At 48.2% G+C, this 8,680-nt stretch overlaps 1 pseudogene across 1 annotated transcript; it reads left to right on the top strand.

Annotated features, from left to right (window-relative positions):
* The first annotated feature begins 373 nt into the window (after window positions 1–373).
* On the top strand, window positions 374–3,054 carry LOC308241231 (D-3-phosphoglycerate dehydrogenase-like; annotated as a pseudogene). The gene is made up of 2 exons: window positions 374–464; window positions 1,547–3,054. The product of its transcript is annotated as a D-3-phosphoglycerate dehydrogenase-like (transcript).
* Window positions 3,055–8,680: the final 5,626 nt, after the last annotated feature.

Genomic DNA, 8,680 nt, shown 5'->3' with positions numbered 1-8,680 from the left:
TTAATCTGAATATTCCGTAAAATAAGATAAAGGCAAAACCTTTCCTAGACTAATTGGATTGTCAACTAAATATATTTATATCTATATGTGTGTAGGAAATGAGTGTATATACATACATATATGTGCATATAAGTGTGCATAAATAAATCCAATAAAATTAACTATACTTTAAAAACAATCCAATTAAAGAAAAGTCAAGAGACCTGAATAGACACTTCTCCAAAGAGGACATACAGATGGCAAATAGACATGAAAAGATGCTCAACATCACTAATCATTAGAGAAAAACAAATTAAGGCACAGTGAGGTACCACTTCCCACCTGTCACAATGGCTATCATCAATAAATCAACAAATAGCAAGTGTTGGTGAGGATGTGGAGAAAAGGAAATCCTCGTACACTTTTGGTGAGTACACAGATTGATGCAGTCATTGTGGAAAGCAATATGGAGTCACATCAAAAAAGTAAAAATGTAACTGCCTTTTAACCTAGAAATTCTAATTCTGGATATAGTATATCTGAAGAAACCCAAAACACTAATTCAAAAGAATTCATGCACCCTTATGTTCATTGCAGCGTTATTTACAATAACCAAAATATGGAAGCAACCCAAGTGCCCATCTCAATAGATAAGTGTGTAAAAAAGCTGCAGTACATATGCACAATGGAAAACTACTCAGCCATAAAAAATGAATGAAGTCTTACCATTTGAGACAGGAGAGATGGACCTAGATGGTATTATATATACTAAGTAAAATAAATCAGTCAGAGAAAGCCAAATACTATGTGATTTCATTGATACATACAATCTAAAAAGCAAAATAAATAAGCAAAACTGAAACAGACTCATAGAAACAAATAAAAGAATGATGTTTGCAAGAGGGGTGAAGAGAAGGGAATGGCTAAAAAAGGTAAAGGGATTAAGAAATACAGATTGGTAGTTACAAAAATAGTCACAGAGATGTAAGTATAGCATAGGAAATATAGTCAATAATATTGTAATAACTATTTACAGTGCTAGATAGGCACTTGAAATATTGAGTGGACCACTTTGTAAGGGATATGATTGTCTAATACTATGCAGTACAGCTAAAACTAATATAAAATAATATTGAATGTAAACTGTAATCTCTATCTCCATAATAAAGAGCCAGGGTGTAACACCATTATGATCCGAAGCTTGACCAGACTGGAAGTCAGGGCTGGGTTGCCTTGGCAACCAAGCACTGACTGCTTCTGCTGCAGGTACGGGTGCCCCAGCACTGACTGCAGAGGGGGCTGCAAATCAGGGCCAGAGAGAGACCTGAAGAGAGAAGCAGGGACTGATCTGTTGCCTCTGTGGCAGCTTTTGACCAGCACTTGCCTCTCCCTTTCTCTCCCAGTCTGGCCAGCAGCCTCGCCTCCATTTCTCTCCAGGACTCCACAAGGGCTGCTGATCAGCCCCGCCTTTCTGATCAGGCCCCGTTGATAGGCCCAGAGATGCTGACTGGCATAGAAACTGACCAATCAGAACCAAATCTGGGGGCTTAGAGGTGTTTCTGTACAGGGAGAGCGGTGGATCCTCGGCTGGCTACAGCAACGGCCTTCGCAAATCTACAGAAAGTGCTCATCAGTGACAGTCTGGACCCCTGCTGCCACAAGATCCTGCAAGATGGAGGGCTGAAGGTGGTGGAGAAGCAGAACCTGAGCAAAGAGGAGCTGATAGCTGAGCTGCAGGACTGCAAAGGCCTTATCATCCGCTCGGCCACCAAGGTGATGGTGGATGTCATCAACGCAGCAGAGAAGCTCCAGGTGGTGGGCAAGGCCTGCACCAGTGTGGACAATGTGGATCTGGAGGCCTTCACGAGGAAGGGCATCCTGGTCATGAACACTCCCAATGGGAACAGTCTTAGTGAGCTCACCTGTGGGATGATCATGTGTCTGCCCAGGCAGATTCCCCAGGCGATGGCTTTGATGAAGGATGGCAAATGGGACCGAAAGAAGTTTATGGGAACTGAGTTGAATGGAAAGACCCTGGGAATTCTTGGCCTGGGGAGGATTGGAGAGAGGTGGCTATCTGGATGCAGTCCTTTGGAATGAAGTGTAGGGTATGACCCCATCATCTCACCAGAGGTCTCAGCCTCCCTCAGTGTTCAGCAGCTGCCCCTGGAGGAGATCTGGCCCCACTGTGACTTCATCAGTGTGCACACCCCTCTCCTGCCCTCTATGACAGGCCTGCTGAACGACAGCACCTGTGCAAGAAGGGCGTGCCCGCGTGGTGAACTGTGCCCGTGGAGGGATCCTGGATGAGGGCGCCCTGCTCCAGGCCCTGCAGTCGGGCAGTACATGGGCGCAGTGTTGGACGTGTTCACGGAGGAGCCGCCTCAGGACCGCGCCTTGGTGGACCACGAGAATGTCATCAGCTGCCCCCACCTGTGTGCCAGCACCAAGGAGGCGCAGAGCCGCTGCAAGGAGATCACTGTCCAGTTTGTAGACATGGTGAAGGGGAGAGCCCTCACGGGGGTCGTGAATGCCCAGGCCCTTACCAGCGCCTTCTCTCCACACACCAAACCTTGGATCGGCCTGGCAGAAGCTCTGGGGACTCTGATGTGAGCCTGGGCAGGGTCCCCCAAAGGGACCATCCAAGTGGTAATGCACGGCTTATCCATGAAGAATGCCGGGAACTGCCTGAGCCCCGCAGTCATTGTCGGCCTCCTCAAAGACGCTTCTAATCATGTGAATGTGAACTTGGTGAACACCAAGCTGCTGGTGAAGGAGGCCGGCCTCAATGTAACCACCTCCCATAACCCCACTGTGCCAGGAGAGCAAGGGTGCAGGAAAGGCCTCCTGAGCATGGCCCTGGCAGGTGCCCCCTACCAGGCTGTGGGCTTTATCCAGGGCACCATACCTGTGCTACAGGGACTCAACGGAGCTGCCTTCAGACCAGAAGTGCCACTCCACAGGGGTCTGTCCCTGCTCTTGTTCTGGGCTCAGCCCTCCAACCTTGCCATGCTGCCTACTGTGAGTAGTCAATGGCTGCCTAGGAGGCGGAGCTTTCGATGCTGGCTGGCATAGAAACTGACCAATCAGAACCAAATCTGAGTGAAGTGTGAGGAGCCAATGGCTGCCTAGGAGGCACAGCTTTTGACACTGACTGGCATAGAAACTGAGCAATCAGAACCAAATTGGCCATCAGAGGAGGGCAGTTGGGGGCGAGATCAGGCTGGCAGGGAAGGGTAGTTGGGGGCAACCAGGCCTACAGGGAAGGGCAGTTGGGGGGAGAGATCAGGCCAGCAGGGGAGGGCAGTTAGGAGTGAGATCAGGCAGGCAGAGGCAGTTGCGGGTGAGATCAGGCTGGCAGAAGAGGGCAGCTAGGGGCGATCAGGCAGACAAGCAGAGACAGTTAGGGGCAATCAGGCAGGCAGAGGGGTTAGGGGCAGTCAGGCAGGCAGAGGCAGTTAGGGGTGATCAGGCAGGCAGGCAGGTGAGCAGTTAGGAGCCATGGTCCCAGATTGAGAGAGGGATGTCCGACTGTTGGTTTAGGCCCAGTCCCACAGGGATCAGGCAGTCAGACATCCTCCAAGGGGTCCCCGATTGGAGAGGGTGCAGGGTGGGCTGAGGGAACCCCCCCTCAATGCACAAATTTTGTGCACTGAGCCACTAGTCCTATATAATAAAAGCCCAGTGACCATAATGGCAGAACGACCAGAAAGACCACTCGACTAGTCACTGTTGAGGTGCACTGACCACCTCTCAGTCCCTTTCCACAGACAATCACCTGGTGAACAGGACCTGGGGGTGGGTAGCTGGGCATGTGTGTGGCGCCAGGCCAAGACCCCTGCCCCACCAGTCACCCCCCACACAGAGGGTGACCCATGGTGGGGCTGGGGGCGGCGAAAGGGAGGAAAGGCCAACCTCTCGGTCCCTCCCCCCAGACTGCAGGCTCCCATCACCTGGTGGCGAACAGGAAACCAGGGTGGGTGGCAGTGTGGGGCAGGACTGGTGAGTGGGCAGAACGGCTGGCCTCTCAGTCCCTTCCCCAGGCTGGCAGGCTCCGATCGCTGGATGGCGAATAAAGACCCTGGGATGGGTGGCGGGGGACCTTGGGGTGGATGGCAGGGGATGCAGGCAATGCCAGGCCAAGGCCCCTGCCCCACCAGTCACCCCCCACACAGAGGGCAATCCGTGGCGGGGATGGGGGCAGCAAGTGGGTGGGAATGGCTGACCTCTCAGTCCCTCCCCTGGGCCCGCAGGCTCCCATCACCCGGTGGCAAACAGGAAACCAGAATGGGTGGCGGTGGGGGGTGGGACTGGCGAGTGGGCTGAACAGCCAACCTCTTGGTCCCTCCGCCTGGCCTGTAGGCTCCCATTGCCTGATGGTGAATGGGGAACCAGGTGGGTGACAGGGGATGTGGGCAGTGCCAGGCCAAGGCCCCCACCCCACCAGTTACCCCACACACAGAGGGTGACCTGTGGTGGGGGCAGGGCTATGAGCAGGATCGCCCTATGGCAAACTGGGAACCCGTGTGGGTGGCAGAGGGGGCCAGAGCCAGGTGCCAGCAATTGGGGAAGATGGCCCTGATTGCAGGCTAGGCTTAGGGACTGTACCCGCACACAATTTCATGCACCAGGCCTCTAGTTTAAAATAAAATGAAAAAAATCTTTTTAAAAAGGTACCTTAGGGAAAGCTGTTATAAATATAGTATTTTATAAATGTACTAGGGGCCCAGTGAACAAATTCGTGTACCTTGAAAGAAACTGTGGGCCACAAGGCTGCGGTGGGCACAGGGGCGGGTCTCGGCCCATCCTCCGCACCCCAGACCGGGCCCTTCCACCATGGCCCCTGGTCTCCTATCTGCTGACAGCCCCACTCCTGCTGCCTCTGCTCCCATATGCTGATGGCACCGGCCCCGCTTGCACCCACTGAAAGTGTAGAAAGATTGGGGCTGGCACCAGCAGTGGGTGCGAGTGGCAGCTGCTGCCCCAATTGCCCCTCAGGAGCAGGGGGAAGTGGAGAAGCCCTCGGGCAATCCTGGCTGGGAGCCGCAGCTCACACCCGCTAACAGCACCAACTAATTGGGACCAGCACTGGGCCCTGGCAGTGGGTGCAAGCGGCAGCTCCGGTGCTGACTACAGGTGCAAGCGAGGCCATCACCTGCAGTGGATGCCGGCCCTGATTGCCCCTCAGGAACAGGGGGAGGTAGAGAAGGCCTGAGGGGTGATCAGGACCGGTAGCCACCGCTCACACCTGCTGACGGCACCAGGCACCAGCAGTGGGTGCAAATGGGGCTGGCATCAGCAGCAAGTGTGAGCACTGGGTGGGACCACGGCACGCGGGAGCAAAGAATTTTCAGTAAGCGATGCCTGCCTTGGTCTGGTGCCCCTGCTCACCTGCTCCACTATCCCACTGTGGCTGACGCCTGGTATGTTCCGTGTGACCCTAGTGGTCAGCACATATCATAGTGACTGGTTGTTTGGTTGTTCCACCATTTGGTCTATTTACATATTAGGGTTTTATATATATAGATGCCATATTTTGAAATATACTTTTCTCTGGTAGAAAAGGGGATATTTTATAAATAAATTTACAATCCATGACCTCAATCTCCACTTGAAAGTAATTAAGTATGATTTGCATGTCACACTTTAGGAAACAAGAATTTTACAAATTTAAGTTCAAGTTCACAGGGTTGAAAGTATGCCAGGGTTTTGCTGCAAATAGATATGGGAAAAATCAATAGAGGAAATCTATTCTGAGAAAGATGTCAGATAAAGCATTTTTACTGAGGCCCCAGGAGCAAAACTCTGCATGTCAAATCAGTCAATCAACTCACTAATATGCAAGTAAGTAAATGAACAAATGCATAACCCTAGAATTTCTGTAGTCATATTAACTTTTTTTGGGGGGGTTATGTTATCTAAATAAATTATAAATGCCATAATTAAATTCAAGATCAGGCCATCTGTATTGTTTAATAAGTTAGGTGGTATACTTTGGTCCCTGCTCTTTTTTTGTGAATATATATATATATATATATATATATATATATATATATATATATATATATATTAGAGGCCAGGTGCTCGAAATTTGTGCATGGGGGGGTGTCCCTCAGCCCAGCCTGCTCCCTCTCCAATCTGGGACCCCTCAAGGGATGTCCGACTGCCTGTTTAGGCCTTATCCCATCGGGCCTAAACAGGCAGTCACACATCCCTCTCACAATCCAGGAATGCCAGCTCCCAACTGCTCACCTGCCTGCCTGCCTGATTGCCCCTAACCACTTCTGCCTGTCAGACTGATTACCCCCTAACCACTCCCCTGCCAGCCTGATTGATGCCTAACTGTTCCCCTGCGAGTCTGATTGCCCCTAACTGCCCTCCCCTGCTGGCCCGGTCATCCCTAACTGCCCTCCCTTGCCAGCCTGGTCACCCCCAACTGCCCTCCCCTGCAGGCCTGGTCACCCTTAACTGCCCTCCCCTGCAGGCCTGGTCCCCCCCTACTATCCTCCCCTGCAGGCCTGGTCACCCCCAACTGCCCTCCCTTGCAGGTTGGTTGCCCCCAACTGCCCTCCCCTGTAGGGCTTGGTCCCCCCCAACTGTCCTCCCCTGCAGGCCTGGTCACCCCCAACTTCCCTCTTCTGCTGGCTCAGTCACTCCCAACTGCCCTCCTTTGCAGGCCTGGACCTTCCCAACTGCCCTCCCCTGCTAACCTGATTGCCCACAACTGCCCTCCCCTGCCAGCCATCTTGTGGTGGCCATCTTGTGTCCACATGGGGGCGGCCATCTTGTGTGTTGGAGTGATGGTCAATTTGCATATTACCTCTTTATTATATAGAATTATTATATAGGATACTGTTGATAGTATTACACGTATCTCCCATTTCCCCTCCACCTTCCCAAAACTAAATTTGTTAAAAGATTATAAAGGCAATATTTTATACATTTAAGAAGATTAAATTGTTATTAGCACTCTGTTATGCTTCTCACGTAATCATTACTCTTAATTACAAATACAACTCAATTATAGACCCTTGTGTAACCTCTGCTTGAAAGAACTTCATTATTCATTAAATTAAGTGAGACTATGCCCTAGAACAGGGGTGGGCAAACTTTTTGACTTGAGGGCCACAATGGGTTCTTAAACTGGACCGGAGGGCCGGAACAAAAGCATGGATGGAGTGTTTGTGTGAACTAATATAAATTCAAAGTAAAGGAGCGGAGGGGAGAGCAAGAGAACCCTCCGCTCTTTCGGCTCCGTGGGCGGGATAGAACAGCCGAACGGGCCGGATCCGGCCCGCGGGCCGTAGTTTGCCCATGGCTTCCTTGAAGGTAATGAATCTATGCTTTTATAGATATCTCTGAATTACTTTTCTTAATTAAGTGATTTAGAATTACCAAGGTGTAAGTGCAGATGCTTTTTTGTTGTAGGGAGTGACTCAATAACGTTTTACTTTCCATTCTTTTTTAATTTTTTTATTTATTAAGGTATTACATATATGTCCTTATGTGCCCCTCCCACTCATGCCCTCACACCCCTGGTGTCTGTGTCCATTGGTTATGCTTATATGCATGCATACAAGTCCTTTGGTTGATCTCTTCCCCTTACCCCCACTCTCCCCTACCTTCCCTCTGAGGTTTGATGGTCTGATCAATGATTCCCTGTCTCTGAATCTGTTTTTGTTCATCAGTTAATGTTGTTCATTATATTCCATAAATGAGTGAGATCATGTGATACTTATCTTTCTCTGATTGGCTTATTTCACTTAGCATAATGTACTCCAGGTCCATACATGCTTTTAGAAATGGTAGGAGTTCCTTCCTTTTTATAGCAGCATAGTATTCCATTGTGTAGATGTACCACAGTTTTTCAATCCACTCATCTGCTGATGGGCATTTAGGCTGTTTTCAAATCTTGTGTAGTCTCTAAAATAATTTTGAAAAATGACATACTCCTTACACATTATTATGTGGAGGTGCAAATTTTACCATATATTTAACTAATTACAAATTATGTAATGCTGCAATATGGTACAAATTGAGCCCCTAAAATTTTAAATTTCATTAGAAAAATATTGAAATATATGCTACACTCAAGAGAACAGTACAACAAATATTATCAATCCATTATCCAGATTCAACAATTATCTGGGTTTTGCTTCATCTCATCTTATTTTATTCTTTCTGTATTATAAATCAAGTCATGTCATTTTACTCCCATATTTCAATATGCATTTCTAAATAGTATGTACTTTCTGTAATAACCATCATTATACCTGAAAAATTAATGATAATTCCTTGGTATCATCTGATACCTGTTCAAAGTCATTTTTTTCCATTTCCCTCAATAACATCTCTTTAAAGTTATTTTATTCAAAACAAGATTCACCTACAATATACCCCATTTGGTGTTATATCTCTTAAATATTTTTAAATTATAGACGTTCTTCTTTCATTTTCATTCATTTGTGCCCCTAATTCTTTACAAAAACTGAACCAGTTATCTTCTAGAATGATTCACAGTCTGAATTTATCAGTTAGCTTTTTGAAGCATTATTTAACTTGTTCTTCTATTCCCTATATTTTCCATAAATTTAAGCATTTTCTAGGCTAAAATCAGGTAAAAGTATTTGGCAAGAATGTCTCAAAGGATGGATGTGCCAGGTGATTTATATTGGATATTATTAAAAGGGCAAAAAATGAT

This window comes from Plecotus auritus, assembly GCF_963455305.1.
Source record: "Plecotus auritus genome assembly, chromosome: 2".
In the NCBI taxonomy this organism is placed as follows: domain Eukaryota; kingdom Metazoa; phylum Chordata; class Mammalia; order Chiroptera; family Vespertilionidae; genus Plecotus; species Plecotus auritus.
Note: the sequence above shows the minus strand (reverse complement) of the source record. Positions and strands in the feature narration are given on the sequence as shown.